This window comes from Pteropus alecto, unplaced genomic scaffold (assembly GCF_000325575.1).
Source record: "Pteropus alecto unplaced genomic scaffold, ASM32557v1 scaffold10, whole genome shotgun sequence".
NCBI lineage: Eukaryota > Metazoa > Chordata > Mammalia > Chiroptera > Pteropodidae > Pteropus > Pteropus alecto.
In genome coordinates, this window is record NW_006431210.1 from 8,404,309 (window position 1) to 8,417,794 (window position 13,486).

At 33.9% G+C, this 13,486-nt stretch overlaps 1 pseudogene; it reads right to left on the minus strand.

Moving 5' to 3' along the window:
- Positions 1 to 6,309: 6,309 nt before the first annotated feature.
- On the minus strand, positions 6,310 to 6,428 carry LOC112470357 (annotated as a pseudogene).
- Between the last annotated feature and the right edge of the window lie 7,058 nt (positions 6,429 to 13,486).

Sequence of the window (13,486 nt, forward strand, 5' to 3'; positions counted from 1 at the left end):
TGGACGGGTTAAATGATGGAGATAAAGCTTTCTGACTAGCTGAAGTCCTTGTGTATGTGTATTCACACATAACCTGAGACACATATAAACTTCCCTTCAAGACTAGACATATCTCACACACATTTCTTCAAGACTTAACTTTAGTAACATGTACTATAGGACACTATTTTTGTTGACTCTAAGCTCAGATATGTGCCCTTCCATTGTGCTGCTAGCACTCTGTTATTCTAGTACCAATGGCTGATATCACTCTGTACTATAATTTTTTTCTGTTTAACCTTCCCCATTCCCTCACCCTTCAACGAATCTGAGCTATTTGAGAACAAGAATGGGGGATGCTTATTAATTCATCCTTATCTTTCAAGATGACTTGCACTGGTCTGTCACAAGTGAGTATTATGGGCTCAATAAATATATTTTTAGTATCGATGTACTCATATACACACAGATAGATATTCACATATAATGCCAACTATATAGAAAATAAATGCAATTGTTATAGTAAACAATTCTATCATGCTTAAGTTACTTGACCATATGTATACTGAAGAGCTGTTTGTTTCTAGATATGATCAGTACATATTTACACAAATATATCTCCTGTATCCTCGTATAAAGCATACACAGGTTTAAGCTACACAGAATGGTTTATCTTGATAATTTTATATATTTTTAATACAAATTTTATAGTCTATATAAACATATACACATAATTAGTTTGTACATATATTTGTGGGTTTTTTGGTTGTTTTGATGTTTGTTTATTCAGTGCAAGCATGTGTGTTGTGTTTCTTTTCAAGAATTGGGGATTGTCAGAATAGGAAATAACTTGTGGACTTTGCCGACGTGTGATTTTTAAATTGTAAAGCATGTATTACATTTATTTACACATATTGTATGTAAGTTGTTTTTTTTTAATTTTAGACATGGGAACCAAGTGCTTTATTAAAATGAGTCCCCACAAGATTTTTTGATGGTATTTGCTGACTGATCTCCAAAATTAAAAAAAAAAAAAGTCATATCAGCAAAGAATTTGGGAAGTAAATTAGAAGAACTAAGAGAAATGGAGAAGTATTACCTCTCTTGAGAATCAGAAAGAGGAAGTTACCTATACACATTTGGCATTTGAAATATACACTTTAAATAAATACATCTAGAATGGTTTATGTTGAATTTAAGCAACTATACCTAGATAATCTCTGAATTTGATTCAGATCAAGCCTCAGAAAAGTTCAATGACCTTGAAAATGGATGACAGTGAATTGACTTCAGCCTAAATCTTAATGCCTTCAAGGAATGAACCTCTAGTGTTAGGTTCAACTGTCTTGATATGAATTACAAATGTGTCTTTTGTTTATATATTAAATATCCAGTAATTTCCCCAAAGCTTTCCAGAGATTTTGACAGTCACAGTGATTATCCAGTCCAATATGAAAGTTACATTCATTCTTTAACAATGGGTTCTCTCTTAAACCTACTGAAGATCTGGAGGGCAATGCATATAACAATCATGTAATTATGCATGTGACAAGAGCTATACCAGCTCCACCAGTCATACCAGCTTGCAATACAAATAAATAAAACTTTGAAAATAAAGCAATCCCCTCAACAATGCCTCAGTTTAACATACCTGGAACATATCTTAGAGCAAAAGATGTGTGTGAGGAAGGATTTTGAAACAAAGTACTAACTATCTACCAGGCACTATATATTTCTTTGTTCTTAGTTTTAGTTCTTAGTTCTTAGAATACTATGGTCAATTAGCTAGAGCTAATGATCCCGTTAGGTCTTTGCTACCTATTACAATATTCATCCTATGCTATATCTGACAGTCAAAAGCTACATGTAGCCTGTGCCACTCCTGGATGCCATCATTTTTTTTTGAAACAAGACATGTGACTTCAATGGCAGTATCTCTTGACATCATCCGCAGTCTGTAGAGGACAGCCACCACAGTGATTTCCAAAGATGCTGCTATTCCTTTCTTTAATTTACTCTTTGATACCTTTATTGTGGCAAGATCCTCTGAGTCCTCTCATGGGACATGTTGGACAGGTGGTTATGTAGGTCTCACATGATATATCCCCTCCCAAACTTCTGTTGTTCTGAACCTTGGTATTCTTTTCTCGGCTTTTTTTTTTTTTTTTAATGGAAGTTGTGGCACCTCATCTTTCCTTAATGTAGGAAACTATGTTTTAGTCAATTAAGCAAACTCTTAGATCCACTTCCAGCTGCATAGCTAACCATTAATTTAAGAAACTCTGGCATGTAAACCCATTTCTATACATTCATTCTAATCTAACATTATATTTTCTTTGACATAACATTCTTAGAATATATTTTCACACATATCCCCAAACTTTCTACAAATATAAATTAATACTATCTTATAATTCTTTTGACATTTAAGCTATCGCTTCCTAGGACAGACTTTGTACATTTCCCTCTGGTGTGTGCTCTAGTCTGCCTGAAATTACAGTCTAAAGACAGTCGTGGGCATCAGAAGTTCACCATGAGGAAAGTAGTCAATTTTTTAAAAAGTATTTGTTTCATATAAGCTTCATTGGTGTTTTAAGAGAAGGATGTTTTGCTCAGACATGGTGGAGGAGACTCAGGAAGAGTTCAGGATTTACATTTTCCCATTCCACTTCTTTCCAATTAGGGCCACAATTCACATGAAAGACTTGTGAGCCTGTGAATTCAATATGTATTTAAAATTTAAACACGCACTATTAAACTTGTAGTCTGATTTTTAGCTAGGTCTGTACTATGTGCACTACAAAAAAGATATTATTTTGAGGATTCCATAGAAGCTCTATACTTTTTTGGCCATGCTTTGAGCCCATGTTTGTCACTGTCTTTTTATAAATTCTGTGGTTAACCAGATGTGGCAGACCATCACAGAAACCTTGTAGTCAACATATTATAATTGTTGAGGATAACACACATTTGGTATCCCAAAATTTTGTCTCAGTGTGCACTTTATCTCAGGTGTACACAGGTGATAATACTTGTTATGTTACTCTGTGTTTTGAATTACTCTAGTATCCCGCTTTCTAATGGCAGTTGGATCATCATTGAATTTCTCAATCATTTTATTATCTAGTTCAGAATCCCACCTTTGAAAGTCTGCTTCCTGGTACTGAGTGGTATATCAATCAGAGTCATGATTAATTCAGAGACAATTTCAAGTATATCAAACAGAAGGAATTTAATATATGGGATACATTACATATTTGTTGGATACGGGGAAGAGCAAAGAACAAATGAAAAGAACTATAGAAAAACAAAAGAAACAAACACAAAAGGAAGAAAAAGAGTTCCCAGACATCGAAACCTGCAAATACTCTCACTTTCATTGTCTTTCATAAAATCTGCTTTTCCATATGCTATCATTTTTATAAGTTAATGGAGGCTCCACTTTCTTTATAATTATCAACGACTTTCCTCACTGCAAGCCAAATGCAGCAATGTTCTGCTTATTTTAACAGATTTCTAAGTTAAGGACAAGTACCATTTTTAGTTCTCCTTTGTATTCCCTAAATTTCATTAGTTGTATCAAAGCATTTCTCTCATCAGCTTTCTTATGAGTACAATAGCCTGTAATGCCCATTAGTCTTTCGTGGGGTAGATTTGTTTTAGATTAATGATCTTTAAAATTGCTTTTCATGTTTCTCTTTCTGGTGGAATCTAGGGACTTCTCAGTAGGGCTGAATGGTTTATATGCTATTTTTGAGTTAGCGGCTCTGAGACAGGGAGGCAGCAGTTTTCTTTGGTGGGTATACTACTGATTACTTCCTCAAATGTGACTGTCAGTTGAGGGAGGATTCATGGCACACTATTCCTTGTGCACTAATTTTATATCTTATGAAACAGATGTTTGAGAGTTTCCCTGTTTCCAAACTTAAACCAGAAAAAAGCACTCTCCACTTTAAGCTTTGGCCTTATAGGTGAGGAACTAGAGCATCAGTGTGATTCTGCTGATACCCCTCATCTTTTAATGCCCAGGCATCGTTTTTACTTGACATAGTGGTATGATGATCCCTATTTTACAGATGAAAAATCTGAGACTTAGAGAAATTAAGTATATTTTTCTCATTCTGTTTCACATCTAATAAGGTTTGTTACTTCAAATAATGCCATACATTTTTTTCCCCAGCATGCTCACACACACATAAACACATGTGCGTGCACACACACACGTGCATATTTCAGTTGAGATTTGGCGAATAAAATAGTACATGCAAAACTTTGATGACTATGTTAAATGGAAGTCTACAGACTCACTAATGAAAGTATTTACTAGGGAAACGTAATAGGTGTATGTATTTCAGGACAGACTATAGCCTTCTAAAGAATTATTTAAATGCAAATATGCTTATAAGTTCTGCTTATTAAAATGACTCTTAGCTAATCCTGATTAGAAACACAAGGTAATCCTGGTTTATATAAACTTTGTCTCTAGTCAGTTGACATTACAATAGTTACTTGGAATTAAACAGTGTTTCAAAATATCCTTCATTTACTCAATCATTGACATAGATATGCATACATATGTATTTGGATGACTTTTCACATTTAAAATGATATATAAATAGATACATATGTTAAAATCGTAACTTCCTCTGAGATAATTATTGCCATCATCATTTGCTACCTTATGTATTTATGATTGTATATAACAGTTTTCTCACTGTAAATATAAGGTAACTATTTTTCATTGTAAATTAAACTATCCTAAGTTCCATTTTTCTTCTGGGGGAAAACTAGTATGTATCATGTGTCTTCTGGGGGAAAATTTTCATTTCCAGATGACTAAATAACCTTTAATATTTTGGCATTTCCATCTAGTTAGTTATTATACCTTATGATCTAATTAGCATTTGGTATTTGATATCTCCAGTGACTAACAAGGCCATCTAAATTAAAGCATTTCAAATCCTAATGTCTTGTTAGAGAATTCTATTAAAATGGGAGAGAAACAGTGGCTTCTTCCATTCCTCACAGTTTACCTTCAAGTTTATTGGTTAATGTTTAATTCTCCAATGAAAGCTTAATGATCTTGGAATGTCAAGTATTACGAAGTCCCAGGTTGCTCCTTGTTGTGTCTCATCTCTCAACTGAATTCTTCGAGGACTTTAAGAATTTGAATATTTAGCTTCAATTGTTAGGAAAATTGTTTAAACCATTCAAGACAATATCCAACAACCAATCCTGTTTTTAAAAATATATATTTTAAAACCATCATTATATAGAAAGCAATAAAAAAACTCCCTAAATACTGTGAACTTTTAAAACTAAATTCTTTAAAATTAATTGTAAGTAGTATTTTTTTAGAGATTTCATGATGCATTCATATAAACACACATGAAATATGGAATGAGGTTTAATTTGCTATATTTTACTCCTAGGTAAAAAAAATGTATATTTAAAAATAATCAGCGCAAAACCCTATTGCAGTGGAGTATACTCAGGAAGAGAAAGAAAAGTACTGTACTAGGTATTTATATATTTAGTTATACTGTATACCATAGCACACATGTACATACACACATGCACACGCACATACACATGCAGACACACACATAAATGCCCCAAAAGAGAGTAAGCAGTTACTATAAACAGATTTTAAACATTATTATAAAATTCAGTTTGAACTAAAAACTTGCCCCAGAATCATCTACTTAGATCTTGCCACAACTTCTCCTTTTGAAACATCCCCAACTTTCTTTAGTCCATACTCAGAAAAACCACAACTATTAAGTAGACATAGTACATAGAATAATAAATGTTAGTGGTGAAAAAGAAAGGGAAACAGGGAGTATACAGATTTTTAAAAAGTCCCCGCCTTCAAGAGTTTACCATCTATTGGGAAAGCACACAGAGGTAAAAGGTTACACACATAAATGGGCATTAAAGAATTCAGTGGGAAAACTTTTCCTCCAAAAGGATTACAAATTAATAGTCTAGCTCCAGCCACTTTAGCTATTGGAGAATTTCCACTGGGGCATAGAAAGTGTGCAATAGAAAATTCTGATGGCACACTTAAGGAGCACTGAGTTTGACAGTTATTTCCTTCCCTGCAAAATCAAAGTGGTCGTTCCACAAGGTCAAGTAAGATGTGCATTGGGAATTTACAGTGACCAAATTAGAATGTTTATGTAATTAGGCAAATGTAGCCACCGTCTTTTGCAAGAATATGTGTAGTGGCAAATTTGATCAAAAATATCACACGGAGTAGAAAGTCTTTGTGAAGATTCTTATCTTTTTTTGAGTAATTCTACTCTAAGATATATATATATATATTTATGGCTACTGCACCTGGTCTTCCTAGGTGGTCTCCCATCCAAGTACTAACCAGGCCCGACCCTGCGTAGCTTCTGAGATCAGATGGGATTGAGCTTGTTCAGGGTGGCATGGCCGTAGACTAAGAGATATTTTTTTTCTGCAATTAGCACACTAGCCGTGACTGAAGGAATGTTTAAACTCTATTTTTAACCAGCATTGGTCAGCGTGAAACAAGAAGCAACAGTAACACAGAGAGCAATTAGGGACTGTTGGCCAAATCATGACAAAAGTAAAAGAAGACAAGACCAGGCTGAAACGCATCCTCTAGAAACTCCTGGCAACTTCTCAATATTCCAGAAAGAAGTAATTAATAATTAATTCTAGAGCCATTCTATAGTTATATCTCTTGTTTTTACAATTTTATATTTGCTTATGTTCAAATTAACAATGAAATATTAATGTAAGGTATAAGTTATTAAATATGAGTGAGATCTATTTAGTCATTTTCTACACCGAAAATTACACCAAAAAACACAGACTCTGGAAAATAAAATACCTGGATTCAGATTGCGTCTCTATTACGTTAAAGAAGTGATTTTCATCGTGATAATTTAACAAGATAGTATGTGACAAATGTTAGCAGTGCTTCAAATGTAGATAGCATTCAAAATATTAGTTTAAAATATTACAAGTAATTCCCAAAATATTTTTTCATAAAAGCATTGAATTTTGTGGGAAAAACATTGCAAATAGTTATTACTGTCTGGACTCCTTTTTCTGGCCATATGTTGGCATCACATTCTTCCCTTGATGTTAGGCATGGCCAGGTGACTAATGAAATATGCTACATTTAAAAGCTGAAGAGTGATTCTCCATGCTCTCTTTTGTGGCTTCCATCATTGCCTTCATTCCAAATAGTGGGACCTCTGCCAGCCTGGTCCTGAAGTGTGAATGAGCCTACCCCTACTCCTGTTTCAGAACATATAAGGACGTGAAGAGAGAAATACATCTTCATTGTTTAAGCCATTGAGAATTGGGAGTTGTCAGCAACCTAAGCATAACCTAGAGCATTCTGCCTTACACAATGGGGGAACTCAAATTACACTGCCTGTGAATTAGAGGGGACGTTGCTTTTGCTGACCATCTTTTTCTCTCATCTTCTACACTTGGTCCTTGTACTTAGCTTTTAGATCAAAGAAATGAGGGTAAGATTTTCAGGTTTTTGTTTTGTTTTGTTTTTATTGTAATCAAAGGGCAATTAGTGAAGCCAGAACTCGTTTTCTGAATCAACAGAAACTACTCGGTTTTAATGACAGCAAAATTGTCTTATTCCATACTACATCACACTTACATGGATGTTAAGCAGAACTAGGTACAGAACTAAGGTAATATTTCATATGGCAAAAGATTCTAAAATATATTTAAGAAAATATTTCCTATGTATTATTTTGTTGTATTTGGAAATTTAATTCTTTCATTAAGCTTTTCTTCTGCTTATAAACCAGTGATGTGAGGTTATTCAGGATTAACTCAGCCAAGTTATCAAAATAGTTTTCCTTTCATCTTCTACATGGAGCTACTGATTCAAATTTAGAATGGCTGATTCTAAAATGAATGTGATAAGAAATCATGATTGAAACAATACGTTGTTCTTTTGGTGTCTTCTTATTTTGTTGAGCCAAAAATAATATAAACTGCCAAAGAAAATGATGGTACACAGGTGTTGTTATTGCTTTACAGCCCAGTGTGGCTTTTAAGGTGGTTGTTATGGCAACATGATCATTTATAGACTATAATCCCATTAGGAAAAACTAGTGATAAAGTAAGCTCTTTATAACAAACCTTATATTGCTTCACTTCCGGTCCCGTTTGTTTTATGGTGGATTACATTAGAAGAGCTATTAAAAAAACACGTAAGAATGTTACGCTTAGTCATAAAATATTTTTGGACAAAAGAAATGGGGATGTTGCAAATTACTGCATATGATGTTTTTAATGTTAGCAAAACTTTGCAAATGAATGTATATTATCCAGTTTTAAAAGACTAGAGTAGTGAAATACACAATACACAATAAGAAGATAATATTATATAAAATATATACATATATTTAACAAATAAACAATATTATATATTTCACTACTTTAACATTTCAGTCCTTCTTCCAATAACATGCTCTTAAGATCACACCTCTGAACATACAGGCCAACAGGTTATTTATACATAAGGAGGCTGAGATCGAACAGGATGCATCCCAACTTCCTAGCCCAAAAAGTCAATGGATTGACTAGCCAAAATTTCAAAAAGAATGTACTTTACTCCTAAATTTCTTTTCTCTCTTCATTTCATTGGAGAATTGTTTCAGTCCTCAGAATTATTCTCAAATTTTTGTGGTTTAATTTCAAAAATACTGTTTCAACTAAGTAAAATAATATTCCTGCCCATATCGTGGTCTGAACATACACATTTCGACATAAGAAGATATAAGAAGATATTAGTCATCTGGTTACAAGGGTCTGTGCTGATGAAATTGAATTAAAGACTTGGGCTGACTTCAACTTTTAGGAAAAGGGAACAGAAGTACTTTTCCTTATTTTTTCCATATAATATAAACAAAAACTCTGGACATTATATCTAAAAGAAACATAAGGATACTCTGAAAGTTAGAGAAAAAAGGTTGGCCAGTCAGGGATCTTAGGACAAAGGAACAACACAATGTTGAATACCCTGGGTTTTCATTTTTCCTTACATGTCTGAGCCTAGAAGTGGAAGAAGCTAGCAACTTGGAAATGCAAATAGTAATGGACCACACAGCCCCAAGAGTAGCCTGCTTTCTCAGTCCGCAGAGTTGGGAAAGGTGCATCTAGCAAGGAAAAACAAACCTTTTAGACAATAGTTGCTCTACTCTAATCAAGTACTACAGCAAAAACTGTCGACCAACACCTGCTTACACCAGCAAAGACTGAATGGGTAACCTGGACATCCACCATCACCATCACCAGGCTATAATGATGTGCCAAGTTGACCAAGTAGCGATCCAGAACTTTGAACTTTCAGCTTTTCTGGATGATAAGGACCCAGTCCTGCAGTGTTGGTGGAGATCAGCTGGGGAGTCTGGACTTTCTCCTCATTCAGCAATAATGAAAAATAGGGAGAGGTCAGAGGAAACCAAATGGAGAGTCAAAACTTACCATGAAACAGCAGTAATGAGGCCACCTGTTTGTGCTATCGGTAAGGCCATGTGAGGAGGAGCAGAAGGTATTTCTTTTCTAGTCAGGATAACAAAAGCCCAAACTCCCTCTCTGTCCAGCAGTTACAAGGGATTTAACCACCCCTTGGGTGTCAGTGAAGGCTGAGAGGAGAAACTGGACTTCTATCACCAGGTGGCAGGAAAGAGGCAGTGACTCTTTGCCTGTTTTAGGCAAGGATATCACCTTACCTATTGGGTAAAAACAATTTGAATAACATTAGTTTTCTCATCAGAAACCAAGGAGATGACACAACTTTTGTTGAGTGCTGAAGGAAAAGAACTGTTAAAATAGAAAACGTCCTTTAGAAGTAAAGAGGAAATTGAGACATTCTCAGATGAAGAAAAGGTGACATACTGTATGATTCCATTTATACAACATTTTTGAAATGACAAAACAGTAGAAACAGAGATCAGATTAGCAGTTGTCAGGGTTAAGGAGGGAGTGAGTGTGGTTATAAAAAGGCAGTGGGAGGGATCATTGTGGTTATGAAATTGTTCTGCAGTTTGTTTATCCTGGTTATGATGGTTGTGATGCTGTACTATAGATTTATAAGAGGTTGCTAATGGAGAAACAAGGTAAAAGGTGCATGGGTTCTTTCTGCATTATTTCTTACAACTACATGTGACTCTGCAATTACCTCAAAAAGGATTTAATTTAAAAAACTTATGAAATCTTAATGTCCTTTTTTATATTGGGACAGGGATATATTATTGCTTTTGTGACTGCAAAGATGTGAATACTATCTACATTGAAAATGAGCTCTGAAAGCAGAAAATTTCAGCCTCGTTCTCCTTTTATTATGGTTCCTTATTCTAGTACAGTGTTTAGGACAGGCATATAAGTATTTGTTGACTGACTAAATTCGTGAATGGATTAAAGACAGAATTACTCTGTGTCATCTTTGAATGGGCTCTATTATGGAGAGGAATCCCTTGAGCTAGGTATAGTCAGCTTATTCCATCTTTCAATGGACAGCCCTCTAGGATTTGATAAAAGCCATCATATCCCTTCTTCCTCTCTAATATTTTCTTTTCAACTCTTGGTTCTTTAGCCATTTCCTACATGCAAAAGATTTTTTATACCACCAAGGAATCTAGCTATCTTCCTTTAAAGACCCCTGTTTTTTTTAATTTCCCAAATAATGTGAGACTCTATAACTATGCATGATAGGTAGATGTAGTCTTAAAATACAGGTCGAATTATGCTGTAGCTTTCCTTTTATATTTTTTAACTACATATTCATATTTAAACTGTCAATAACACAAAGAAACATTAAAAAAACTGAACTAGCTTATAATTCAAAAGTTCAGAAACCCCTTTGACCTTAAAATACAAAAATTATACAATCATATTATTATAATATTATGTTGCAAAAATTTCGTTCTTTATAGATAAATGCTCTTAATGGTTTCTTGTTATTTTTTTTAGAAATTATGAGTATGTATACTGGTAAATGTGTGTATCCTACACATACATGTAACATATAAAGTATATATATATATGTTTATGGTATACATGTATTATGTATAAATACATATAAATTTCCTCAAGAACCCTATGAAAATGGTACGATTAAGATCTATTATATCCTTTTTACAGTTGAGTAAAGTGAGACCAAGAAAAATTAAACAGCTTGTTCATGACAGCCTATGTCACAAATAGACTCACAAGAGTAGTCATGATATAAACCTCTTCTAATAAGTTGAGAAAATGATCTAGAAGATTAAGTGACATAGAAGCATGTTCCAAAATGAGAAAAGAAAAAGGAAGCTAATAAGTAGGTAATTCCCATTTTTGTAATAAGCAAAAGTATTGAAGGAAATTCACAAATTTTCTATTTTCTGTTGTTTTTGTTTTGTGAGTGTATATTACTTGCATAATCTGAATACCAACCTAACTGTAAATTAGTATTTCTAATCATAAAATATTTTAATATAAATTATTGTTATAACAGAAATGAAATAATATTCTCTAAAGCCTAGTCTTTTTCTGTGAATATTATTTTTTGTGGTTTCATTTTAATTTGCAGAATGTCTGAGTCTCACAATATGACATGGAACACAGTGCTTTTTAATCAGTTCTCCTATATGTTATTGTCATACATATTCATTCTATTTTATACTATACTATATCATACTATAATAATTTCCTACTATTTTTATACATACTTCAGAACTGGAGAAGTAATATCCTTATTTGACCTAAGAAGCTGCTATACTTTAATGTTTAATCATCCACTTTAATCTCATATGTAGGGAAGCATTTTAAACTTTGTAATTTTTGTTGGAAATTCTCTTATTTGCCTTCTTTTAACATCTCCACAATAGGGATACCATTTCCCCTGCTCTTAGAAGGGTTTGCTATGAAAGATTTTTTTTTTTTCCTTTTTTAGTAGAATGTACCTGCTGCTTTCTTCAACACAGAAATCCTTGAAGACTAGGGGGGCTCATTGAGACAGGAAAAGAAAATGAATATGCCCTGCTTGATGAGCAAACATGGCATCTTTTTGTAAGTGTTTTTTTTTAATTTAAATTTTGGAGACATACATAACTTTACCCTATCAGCTAAGTATCTTAAAAAAAAAAAAAAAAACCAAACAAAAAATGACTCTCAATTAATATCACAAAATCCTACACGTAAATACCTAACGAAGCTGTTCACTTTCTAAATTATGATCATCTGTTAGCAGATACTAACCTCCCACTGTGCCCTGGCACTAGAGTAGATTATTTGATTAATTACCTCCCTGCCTGAAAGACAAATGCTTTGCCCTCCATCTAAGCCCCTCAAGTCCACTCTAACTGCTAATTTCCATTTTTAAGTTCAAACCTGTTTACTGAAGTCAGATAATTCTGCATCCTTATGAACATTTCCTGGACTCTACACACTAGAAAGTCAATGCTGGATAATTATATCAATAGGAAATAAAATTATTGTCTGCAAATATATATAAAGGATTTTATATAACCTACATAGGGCCAAAGTCTAAAGAGGGAAATATTTTAATGGAGCAAGTGTTTCTATGTTTGCAGTTAAAGGCAAGGATACTCTTGGAAGAATAATACTGGAGGCTCCAGGAGTCTGGAGGATAACTCCTTTTTTTTTTTTTTTTAATGGGTGAGAATAGAGAATGTTCTGTGTTTTCTAATCCTGAACATCTCAAGACATTTTATCCTTATGTCAAAGAAGTTATCTTATTTGGTGTGGGAAGTGACGTAATGTTTCCCAAAGTGGGTTTCACACTAGCCTAGCTTGATGCTCTAAAGAACTAACTGCCCGTGGTAACACTTGGAGGTTTGTAATACACATTAGCACATATTTGTAACTTTAGGAGGTTTGGGAGTAGCAAAACTGCTTAACTTATTTTGACTTTATAATCCTTATTCTTTCAAACACACTCTGTTGGGAGTAACATTTTTATTTGAGGATTTTCTTTCTTAATTTTTTTTTTTTACTTTGATATTATTTTTTTTATGGTGGCATCGATGAACGAAATCCAGTAAGTTTCAGCTGTACACTTTAACAGTAAGGCATATATATATTTACATGGTGTATTGACCTCTCATAGTTTGATTTCTTTCTGTCACCACATATTTGACCCCCTTTACCTCGTCTACCTCCCCCCTCCCTCTACTCCCTTCCCTCTGGTAACCACTAGACTATGGTCCATGTCCATGAGTCTCTGCTTGTTTGTCCTGCTCATTTGTTGCTTTTAGGTTTATATCCCACATATAAGTGATATCATGTGATTTTCAACTTCTTCTGTCTGGCTTATTTCGCTTAGCATGATTATCTCAAGGTCCATCAATGTCGTCGCAAATGGCAGTATTTCATCTCTTCTTTGGCTGAGTAATGTTCCATTGTACATATGTACCATAGCTTCTTAAGCCAATCATCTTTCATAGGACACTTCTGTTGCTTCCATGTCTTGGCCACTATGAATAATGCT